Consider the following 11,808-nt stretch of genomic DNA (forward strand, 5'->3'; position numbering starts at 1 on the left):
TATCTTAATATATTGTCATGACACATTTTTATTAAGCAGCAAGCAGTGATTTGGGATAAAAAAAAAAAAACACCCACAAACCTCCTGAAGTTCTCAGCTTCAGCTTGAATGTGTATGTTGGAGCCTGGATCTCCAGCATTTCACTTGTCAGGGTTAAATCTATATTTTTTGGGTGGACAAATGGTTTAAACACAACATGCTTGTTTAAGCAGTTCGTTTTCATGTTCTGAATCCTCCCGAATGCCCATGCCCATCCTTTTTTATTTTTCTTCTTTTTATGGGACAATGCACAAGGGCTAATCCTAACCCACCTCCCAGTGCTGTCCTCCACAAACCTTACCAGCTCTACTGAAGCCTCTTTGTGCTCTCATCAATGGCATGGGCTGAGGGGAGAGACACCATGATGGTGAGAGTGTTCCTTGTCGTATAAAGGCAGTTATGGGGTTAGCATCCTTTGAGGACTTTATTTTCTTCTGCTCTTTCAGAGCTTGGCTGTCTTGGCCTTTTGCACCAGGGTTTTCATGTAGGAAATCAGTGTAGAAACTCAGTAGGTTCTGATGTCATCTTATGGGAATTAAACTCTTGACATAGTTAGTGTTCGTGAAAAACTGCAGCATTGACTTTTATTGTCTGCAATGGTTTCTTTTGCCACTAATAGCTTCTCAACAGACCCTATAACAATGTCATGAGGAGTTGCCTTTGCTATTGTCTCCACGAGAATGGTAGATGTTTTTACAGAAAGAGTCATCCTGGATGGTCAAATTTGGGTTGTTTTAGCCTTTGGTAGTTCAGTCTGCATAACTTCTACTTGTAGGAATTATCCTTCTAGTGAGTAATCTAATTTTTATTTATTGGTACTTGTTTTACGTTTGTTATAAACAATTTCCTTAAAACTTGCCTTTTTTTTTTTTTTGCTGTAGACTGTTAAGTAAAAGTCATTGGGTTGGTTGAGGCTTACCATAGAGAGTCAGAATCTCTTTGGGGCATGAATCATCATTAAATCAGAAGTAATGACAGCAAAGTAATGCTCCCTGTAATTTAAAAACCATTCTAATGAGCTGTGGACGCCTTTCAATTACAGCTTCCATCATGTTACACTGGAAACCACACTGACTTCCTACATTTGTCAAACAGAAAGCTACAGGGCAGAGAGAGGCAGACAAAGCAGTAAGTGCCAGAGCCAATGCACCTTTTATCAGTGCTTTGTGCTTTTTCAGGGAAGATGCTCTGTTAAGGTTTACCAGGCTCATTTTGTTGTTAGTAAAAATGTGGTGGTGGTGTGGTTTTTTTTTCTTCTCTTGCTTTTTGTCTTTTTTTTTTTTTTTTAATTAGGGGTAAAATTAGATTCATGATGTCTAGCCACATCAGTCTCCTGCTTCCCCCTGTATTCAGTGGAGGGAGGTTGATCTCTGCAGGGGTGAGCTATTGCACCCACTTGAGTGCCTGCTATAGCAAGGGCAGCATCTGCTTTCAGGAGCCTGTTTTCCTCTTCTAATGATGGACCCCAGGCTATGCTGGGTTTTTGCTCAGCTTTTGGAACAGCCAGAATTCAACCTGTAGACAAATCTAGCTACTATCAAAGTGAAACCAAAATTTCATTTAGAAACACCATATAAAAACATTTTACTGATAACCACTTCAACTGAATTCAGTTATTATTTAAATTCTATTAAATTTTAGAAAACTGCAAAAGTTTGATTCCTCTTTCAGGTATGTAGCTGGTATAAATATTTTATTGACTTGAATTACATGGGTAACAACTCAACCTCCCCATCCTCATTTTTCACAGCAGGTCCTTGAGGAGACTACTGCAGGAGCAGTAGGAGAGAGAAGCCAGTCGTTTGCAGCAGGAGTAGCAGGTATCAGCCTCTTGGAACAACCCAAATTCCTATAGAGTATGCTAACATATTGGGGTGGAAGTCAGTAGGAAGGAACAAGGCTCTGGAAAAAATGAATACAGCAATCAGTTTGTGATGGCGCAAGGAACAAGAGTCACGGAGCAACTCAGAGCCTTAGGTGATATGGGCCTGGGTGTGAGTGTGCAAGAGCTCTGAATTTATTCTTGAGATCCACCTGCATATTATTGCTGAAAACACTTTTCTGCGGAGTTGGCACAGAGCTTTCTTAGGGCATACTTGCTCCCGAACGACTCCAGCAAGGGAGTCTTCAAGTCGCCTTTGGCAGGATGTGCCAGAGCAACTTCACTTGAGCAGTACGAGCGAATCAAGGACTAAATGCAGTGCTATTGCTTCTGTGAAGGAGCAATTTCAGTTTTATTTGATAGAAGGTCAAGTGGCAAAAATCTTATCTGCTTCCTTAATTTTGCATAGCAAGGGCCAGACAATTCAATTTTCCTCCAGTTGTCTCACAATGCCAGTTTAACACATAATTAATGAAATCAGAAACATATTTATTCTCTGCAGACTCATACGTTGGTTAGCTGGGAGGAGGCAGAAGAAGGAGGTGGAAGAGTGAGTAACCTTGGATATTCTGGATATACAAACTACTAAAGGACCGTGCAGGTTGTTGATTCTTGTTCCAAACATGTCCTAGTAATTCATCGCGCAAAGGGAATAGCACAGCGTGAAGGAGAGGTGTTCAGGGTAAAGATCATCTCAGTGCTATTCATCAGTCTTTTATTTGTGAGCCAGTGGGATCAGAGTCATCACCACACCACTCCAGTACAACTTAGTGCACCAGCGTCCTTGAACATGTCACTTCAATCCGGATAGGAAACTGGAAAACAAAAGGAAAGGCTCTGCCCCATCAGCAGAGGCTGCTTCTCATTGCTCAGCCCTCCCACGCCAGGGCTCGCAGCAGCCACTATAGGCATAGGTTGCCTCCAGCACCGAGGTTCTGCAAGGAAAGGGCCAGGAGAAGTCCCGGAGCTCACTCTGGAGACCTGAAGAATAGAGTGACTTCCTCAGGTCATCCAGACCGAGGGAAGTTTCTGAGCACAGCCATGCCCAGCATTATCTTCCTTCCAAAAAACACTAATATAGGATTTAAACAAAATCGCCTGCTGTTGGAGTGGCACCCTACAAGTGCCTCATACTTTCCCACTGTTATGGCTTCTTTATACCCTTGCTCTATATTCTCCAGCCCTTGTAATGCATTCAGCTCCTCTTGGTAGCACATTATCTATCTTGCACTTCATTAATATTCCAGATAATATTGCCGTATTGACCTGGAGCACAAGCTAGGACACGCAAGACACACGTTCCATTTCTTGATCTGCTCCAGGCTTTGTGTGTGACTTTGAGCAGGTTATTTCAGCTCAATACCTCAAGTGCCCCCACATAAAATGAGATCAGGGCACCGACTCCCTTGTCTGAAATGTCCAGAGAGGCTGGGTGAGTAGTGACAGCACTTGGGGACGAGAAGGCTGCCAGTCACTGCTTGCTGGTGGCCTCCCTGCCAAATTCAGGAGCCGAGGGGCAGCTCTTCCATACGCCTTGTGTGTAATGGAGAGTAACGACACCTTTTAACAGCCAGGTTGTTCAAAATCGCGCTGAGAGCAGAAGCAAATCAGCTGGTTTGTGACTAATATTTGCTGGTTGGCAAAGAGGAGAGCTAGGGCTTCCTCTCCTCCTCCATAGAGCAATGGCAAAGCACCAAACTGGTGAGAAATGTCCATGGAGGCTGGAAGTAATGACCTGCATCAGCAGGGTGGAGTGGGCATTGGGAGGGGGCAGGGGACAAGAAACCTTTGCAAGGTGAGCAGATGATCAGCGGTGGTTTGCAAACAGATGCTGCTGAGTTCCTCACAAAATGCCTAAGGTGCTTGAGAGGTTAATCAGAGATTTATGAAGTCGAGAGGGAAAGGTGAAGGGATGCACGGCAGCTGGCCAATGCTTTATGAATGGCAGCAGCTTCCTTAAAATAAATGAGGCTGTTAACAAATCATTGGGTTCTTGGCATATAGCTATCAACATGCATAGGCAAATGAACAAATGAATCATTTCATTAGCTTATTCACAGCATTTTACGCCCAATGAATACTAATGTAAGCAGTGTCAGGAAAATGGTGGGGTTATTTCTGGCATATCTAATTATAACATGAGTGTGTTTTTTTTCCTTCTCGCTATTATTTTGAGATGCTTAGTTAAAATCTGCAGTGGATTAAATGCCTGGGAAAACCGCCAGTCTCTGTCGAGCCTTTGCAGGAGGTCAGTGGAGATTCAGCAGAGAAGCTTCACAGGTGCCAAGGGATGTCTACCTGAGGCTGAGAGCATTTTATCACCCATTGCCTGCATTGCACAGGGAGGGAGACGATGCAGTCACGGGGCAGAAAGGTGAATTGGCATCTCTGAGGGATGACGTCTCCTCCCGTGTTGGCATCAGGGATTTTGTCCTAATGCAGCTGTGTGCATGCCGCAAAGCTCCCGCAGCTGTGCCTCTAATTTTTCTTGCCTCCCGTGATGGGAGGAGCCCACTGATGAATTTTGGCAGGCTGACTTCAGGCAGAAGCAGCGCTTGCTGACTTGGCCCGCGCTGGGTGAGTGCCTCTCCGAGGAGGTGAGTTTCTGTCACCTTCACTGGCGTCTTCGCCAGCATCAGTGACAGTGCTAGATAAAAAGCACAGGGAAGGTTCAGGTTTGGCATTGTGTAAATACAAACCAAACCAGAGGTGTGCTTCCAAAGAGCTCGTCGTTCAGATAAGGGGGTTAGGAAAAGGGGGAGGGACAGGGAGCTGCTACTGTCACTGCCCTACAGATGAAAGCTGAAGAGGGACAACACTGGTTTGCAATGTCATGCGAGGAGGCCGTGCTGCTAAAGCTCTCTGCTCCCAACCCTCTGCACCCCATGCCAGCCTCTCACTTGGGTCCTGCCTTGGCTTGCTCTCTGCCTCACTCCAACAGCAGCAGAATTCCTTTTTTATTCTTTTTTTAAAGAGTACACTTCCCTGTATCCACATGCATACACATTATCACATCCAAAAGTATTTTGTTTTCTTTTTTCCTTGTGGTTACTCATGATTAAGGAGCTGCAGAAAATGAATTACAATTTACAAACCTTGATTAGGGTAGCAGGCTGAAAGCAGTGAGTTATGAGCGTAGCACCTGATACCCATGATTTCTTTAAACAAATCAATATATTTCTGCTTTGTCAACTTTTTATTTAAAAAGGTACTCCTTAGCTTTTATCACACTGCTGTGGTCAAGTTATCAAGGCCCACTTACCTGCAAGGTGCGGGTGGGTGGCTGAGGGTCCTGCCCTGATCCTGTGGGGCCCTGGGAGCTGGAGATGCAGTGCAACACACAGGCAGTGCTAGGAAACCTAAACCCCATCATTAGGAGTAAAACCTGCAGTTTTGGAGCATTTGAACAATATGCAACTTCTCCTTTGGGTTCATGTGAGATGATGCAAGCTCAGGCATATGGGTGCTGCCATCAAGGAACAGGCTGCCCAAAAGACTTAAACTAAAAGAGGGGAGATTTAGATTAGAGGTTAGGAGGAAATTCTTCACTCAGAGGGTGGTGAGGCCCTGGCACAGGCTGCCCAGAGAAGCTGTGGGTGCCCCATCCCTGGAGGTGCTCAAGGCCAGGCTGGATGTGGCCCTGAGCATCCTGATCTAGTGGGAGGTGTCCCTGCCCATGGCAGGGAGTTGAAACCAGATCATCTTTGAGGTCCCTTCCAACCCAAGCTATTTTATGACTCTGTGAAACCCCCGTCTGCCTTCCCCACAGAAATTGGGATTTCAGCCTTCCTATATTGACTCCCGTTCCTATACATGCATTTGTACTGCAAGAGCACCACAAAGAGTTTAGATCTAAACAGCGAGTTCCACAAATTAAATGCTCGGTTCCTCTCCAAAAATCCTCACCTTGGTAGCTGTTACGATGTTCCAAGATCGACTGGAAACACCAATAAAAGTGAAGCCTTTGCAGCACACAGCGGGACAGGAAAATTCTCTCATCAGCCCACCTAGAAGTAATAAAAGGGGTTCTTGTTTGTGCAGCAGCCAAGTTATCAACGAAAAAAACTGAACAGAAAATAACAGATGATTATACTGTGTTATCTTCTGCTGTAACGGGCTGGTACATGTGAGGAAAGGGCAAAAAAAAAAAGAAATGCTCTTTATAAAATCACTATGTCCAGTAGTGAATCGAATGCACTATTTAGACAACAAATGAACTTAAATGTTTGAAAAGCAGCAAATGTCTGAGTGTGAGAAAGATAGACACAGTTCTACTTTGAAAGGCCTGCTGTTTATCACAATCTCAGAGGTGACAGTGATTTTACGATTGGGTATTTCTATTGATTTGCACTGATTATGTCTCAAGTCCTACAGTGGTTACCCGTCCTCCTGGCTGTATTTTATGGTGGTGGCATGTTCCCTGCCCGACTCTGGGGCTCTGATTTACTGAACACTGCACAAATATCAGTTCCTCAATCTGTAAGATGATGAACAAAACTTGGCAGAGGTTAGAAAAGTAATTCAATTTTATCGAGTTGAAACGAACCTCTCTGAAGCAGTACTTCAGGCTATATTTGGGATTGAGCTAGCTCTGATTTGTTTGAACTCAGCAGGAAAACTCCTGGGCAGGATTACACAAACCAGTTCTGGGTGCTTTTGAAAGTCTCAGTGACTTTATTTGTGTAAGTATCCAAAGAATGTTGCTGTAGTCAGGCACCTCTGGCCTGAACTCATGTTTCTCAATGCGCTCACATGGATCAGGGCAGGGTGTCTCACCTTGCCTCTGGGAGGTGAAGAGTGAGCTCCCGGTGCCATTTTTTTGCAAGCTGCTGTACCAGAGCCACCAGGGTGGGGAATAGCTGGCCCATAACCTGCCAGAGTAGTAACAGAAGAGTTGCCCTCAGCAGAAGGCATTAAGCAAACAATAGCATCTGAGAGCTCTTGGAGCTCCTACAAGCGTTCACCCAACCATTAAACAACACCGCAGAAATGCACGTGTTGCTCACGTGCTTGCTGACAAAGCTGATTTGGCTTTGCAAGGCTCAGTCTCTCTGTGTGGCATAAAAAGCACTTGCAAGTTAAATTAAAAGATCTTGTTTGCACCGTGGTCCTATAAATAAAAAAACTTTCATAAAAAAAGCTTTCTCCATGTTTTGCTGCCTACGCTTCACTCACATGTATAGCTCCATCCTCTATTTTCTCCTGCTTAAAACAGCTCCATAAGATTCCAAAAGGTGTAATTTTTCCTGTATATTTGCTTCAAAGCTCAACACATCACTAGAAACACTTTCACTGAGAGCGGTGTGTTTCTATTTGGGCTTTAAGTGAGCAATAGGGAAGATACAAAGCCAGCCTGTTAGGAAAAACAAGATTTCTGGTCTTTGCTACCATGCAGTTGTATGTAACTCGCTTTGAGTCAGCAGTGAAGCTGCCTGTTTTCAAAACAGCTTCAGGAAAGAGCGATCTTTCATATCTGACATATTACTTCTTGTCTTCGAACAGCGAAGTAGTCAAATTCCTTAAAGCAAGGTGACAGCTGCTCGCTTGCATACAAATACTAATTTGCAACAGGTCTGCCATGGGTCTTTTGAATAGGAAAAATACACATTGACTGCTTCTCCTGAGAGGGGAAAAATGTGCCCAGTATTTATAGCAAATCAGCAGTCCTCTTTCTGTCTCTCTATACTTTTTATTCAATTGTAAAACCAGATTTAAAAATTCTTTCTTCAAGGGATTGTGTTAAGCATTAATATCTGTAGAAATGTATTCTAAACTCTGAGCAGAAAGTATTTCTTGTGCTAAATGAGGACAAACCCTAAATTTCAACTTCAAGTTCCAGTTTTTCAGTAATTCACCATAATAGCCAAATTTGTATTCATTTCCACTTGATTCATTTTCTTGAGCTAAGACATAAAGTTGAGCTATTGTTTTTTTTTAATCCTCCAGGGCAGAAGGAGAGGCTGGAAGCACAAGCTTTCTGTGAGTTTGTAACCAAGATGGGATGGGCATGCAGGCAAAAGGGTTTGGCTTGAAAAATACAGATAAGGAAGATGTTTTTAGAACAGGAGACCGTTGTTTCAGCAAACTGATTGTTACATAAACAAGCTTTCTTCTTGAATATAGATAATTCTGATTAGTCCGTGAAATTAAATGCTAAAGGAAGCAATAAGCAATTAGTACACTATTTATTTGCACTATATAGAAAATTCTGAGTAAAACTAATTATGTTGGTAGAAATTATTTTGCTAATGGAAAAGTATTAATAAAGGATAGTCATTCTTATGGAGAGAACTTAATTTTGTGCGTTGGGAACATCTATGGTAAGCAGAGGTTGACTTTCTTGTTCAGCTTGTGTTTGGTTCAAATTATGAGCAGTAAAGGTCAAAAGCCTGTGTTCTTTGTTAAAAAATAATAGGTCAGATGGATTGTGGTTTTTATTTTCTCTTTAATATTTTCATAAATGACTCGGATGCAGGACTTGAAGGTATACTAAGTAAGTTTGTCAATGACACTAAACTGGGTGGAGCAGTTGATGCCTTTGAAGGTAGAGAGGCCTTGCAGAGAGATCGTGACAAATTGGAGAGCCGGGCAATCACCGACCTCATGAAGTTTAACAAGAGCAAGTGCCAGATCCTGCACCTAGGATGGGGCAGCCCTGGCTGTACATACAGCCTGAGGGACGAGGGGCTGGAGAGCAGCCCCACAGAAAGGGATCTGGGGGTTTTGGTCCATGGCAAGTTGAAGATGAGCCAGCAGTGTGCCCTGGCAGCCCCAAGGGCCAACCCTGCCCTGGGTGCCTCAGGCCCAGCGCTGCCAGCCGGGCGAGGGGAGGGATTGTCCTGCTCTGCTCTGAGCTGTGCGGCCTCACCTCGGGCACTGTGTGCAGGTTGGGGTGCCACAATGTGAGAATGACATAAAGCTGTTAGGGAGTGTCCAAAGGGGGTCTGTGGAGGCAGCGAATGATCTAGAGGGCAAGACGTATGAGGAGTGCCTGAGGTCACTTAATTTGTTCAGTCAGCGCAAAGGGCACTCAGTGTTTTTTGTGTTTCAAATTATGTGTTACATAAATATTTGTAACTAATTGTGACACCAGGGTGTGACCGGTTTGTTGTCTCTGCGATCAGTCAGAAAAGTGATAGTTGTCATGTGGGTAGGAGGTGGTTATCTGCTGCTCTTTGAGCGTGGACTGGAGTCAGGCCAAAACCAAAATTCATTAGCTGTCTACTGTTTTAGCTGGTAGAGAAGAGTGGGAAGATGAGGACGGCCACAAAATCCCCCCAAAGGACAGGCTCAGCTCAGCCTGCACTATTCCCACCTACCTCACCTCACCCCTGGTGGGCAACATGGCCCTGCAGAGCCCTGGTGTCCCAACCAGGTCAGGGCCGCAGGCGCACGGTGGATGCAGCCAGGAGGCTGGCATGCAAAAAGCAATGTCTCTCTGCAGAATGACAGAAAAATCTGTCAAAATAAATGGTTTCTGACTCCCAAACTGACGTACTTGGGCATCAGACTGCCTTTCTTCTCAGTAACATATGGGGAAATGAGCTTGGGGACCACTAGGGAGTGTGAGTGAAAGCCAAAACTGCCAAGTGCTCTGTGTTGCCTTACGGGTGTGCGATGTACTGTGGTGTTTGCGGAATAGTGGTGTGTTACCATGCAACAGCAGGTACGTCAGAGTTTGCAAGACCAGGGTGTTTAAGACGATGGCTTCTTGCTGCTCAAGGAGCTGGAATCGACCTTGAACCTCATTTGATTGCACGTGGGGAGAAGGTGCAGCAGATAATGAGCTAGGCAGAGTGGCATGGCACAAGTGTTGTCCAAAATCCCAAAGTGCATCTGTCTTCTGAGGGCTACGCGTGAGACAATGGCTCTGGCTCCCTTCATAGGCTTGGGCAGTTGTTACACTGTGATCCATCTGCCCTACTTTATTATAATATCCTGTATTCAAACATGTCCTTTTGTGTCATGGCCACTTTACCAAGTAATCCAGATGACTTTGCAAAGGTAAACTGCTCTCCTGCTAATCTTCTTTTTTGTCAAACTTGTTATTTTCTTCATATTTTATCATCAAAAGTCCTGTGTCATAGTCAAAGCATTTACTTGGTACTGGGTCAAAGTCTTATCTCTGCAGGAGCCTGCACCCAACAGGTCCCCTCTGGCTATGTCTGCACCTGGCCACACTTGGAGACCCATCAGTGAGCCAGCCTCCACTCCATCTAATGTTTATTTTAGTGCCTACATCTCTCATTCATACTGATTAATCAACGTACCATGTAACAGTCACGTGTCTCAGCAAAGTCCAGAATATATTACATCACCTTACCAGAATCTGTAATCATGCAGGGAAAACATCAAAACCTTCCTTTCACAAACCTATGTGGCATTACAGTGTGGTCCCCTAGGATATGCTGTCAGACACTCTAAATTAAATGGTTATTTCAGTGATCCAGGGTAGCCACCTTCTTCTTGTGGGAGCTTTGGCAATCTTTCAGCCTGTGGTGACTTCCGTTGTTTCCCCAGAGCTGTTTAAACATCTCTGCTTACTCCGCCTAAGGCTCTTGGCTGCAGATTTCAGCAGATGGTGCTCACCTCCTCCTCTGTTCCTCCTGTGGGTTGAACACCACATTCTCCAACATTGTACGGGTTAAATAAAATAAAAGGGGATACCCTTGCTTCAGTCCCCATTCAGCACGGGCCAGTCGAAGCCCGAAGAGTGCTCAGCACTCCTTTGGGCACACGAGGACTTTCTCAGGCCCTGACACTGCCAGGAGTGCAGCTTCCAACAGGACAACCTGCAGTCCCTACCTCCACAGGGTAACTTTGGATGAGCACGGGCTATATATTTCACCGTGATCCAGGAACTGAGAAAACTAAAGTTATACAACAACCCTGGCAACCGTCAGCCTAAACCTACACAGCTAAACCCGATGAGAGCTGATCTGAAGATTTTCATGTCAGAATGCCATCAGAACCAACATGTTAGCTTGTGAAATGTTGTGCTTGTACCTAGGATTTTTTGTCTGCCTACTGGTCTCTGGAGGAGTGTTGGACTCTGCTGGTGGGCACAGTCCGGAGCAGTTTGCGGTGAGATGAAGAATCCATAAAATGACTGATTTTCCAGACAGTCACCGTGAGCCCCAAGGGTGTGCTCCATAAAGACCTGTAATTGAAACAGCTCAGCGTTTCTCCAATAAAAGCAGTGATCTATTCAAGCCACAGATGCACCATGCTAAAATACCATTGGAATACTGCTCCAGGCAGGCAGCAGTATTCATATGCAGCCCTTGGTGCTTTATTCAGGGTTCCTAAACTGCTCTGGCGGGGGGAGTTTCAATAACCAGGAAACATTAAACAAATAAAGGTATTAAATAGTCCTTGTGTCTTATTACCATTGAGCAGCCCATCAAATTAAATGCACATATTGTGGGCTTGCTTGCAGAACTGATTTTGCTAAGTATGGTTAAGTCTCTGCTTATGGCACCACTGAAACCACGAGCAAATTAGAGGAAAAATTGTTTCATCTTGGCTTAATAAATAACATCTTCGCCTCTAAGTTCTTACGCCTTTCTTGCTGTATTCCTCCTGCAGGTCTCTTCATCCGTACTGATTATCATGCATTTGCCTCCCTCCATGGAGAGGAAAACATCAGTCTTCTAGGTCAGGCTGGCAAAAGGTGTTGGTTTCCTGTGATCCAGCTCTGCAACAATACAATTTCAGGCTTTTGAGATGAGTCAGTCTCACTATTATATTATTGACTTGCTGCCTGCTAGGTGCTCATGGGCAAATGAAATAACCTGGGTTATGAGCGTCTGTCTCATGGGTGGCTCACAGCAGGTAGGGGTAGTTGGACGTGGTCCTGGGCACCCTGCTCTGGGTGTCCCTGCTCG

At 44.6% G+C, this 11,808-nt stretch overlaps 1 long non-coding RNA gene across 1 annotated transcript; it reads left to right on the plus strand.

Annotated features, from left to right (window-relative positions):
* Nucleotides 1-905: 905 nt before the first annotated feature.
* On the plus strand, nucleotides 906-10,239 carry LOC310893484. The gene is made up of 3 exons (XR_014579008.1): nucleotides 906-1,167; nucleotides 1,790-1,859; nucleotides 2,424-10,239. It is a non-coding gene; the product is annotated as an uncharacterized lncRNA (long non-coding RNA).
* Nucleotides 10,240-11,808: the final 1,569 nt, after the last annotated feature.

This window comes from Anser anser, assembly GCF_964211835.1.
Source record: "Anser anser genome assembly, chromosome: 2".
In the NCBI taxonomy this organism is placed as follows: domain Eukaryota; kingdom Metazoa; phylum Chordata; class Aves; order Anseriformes; family Anatidae; genus Anser; species Anser anser.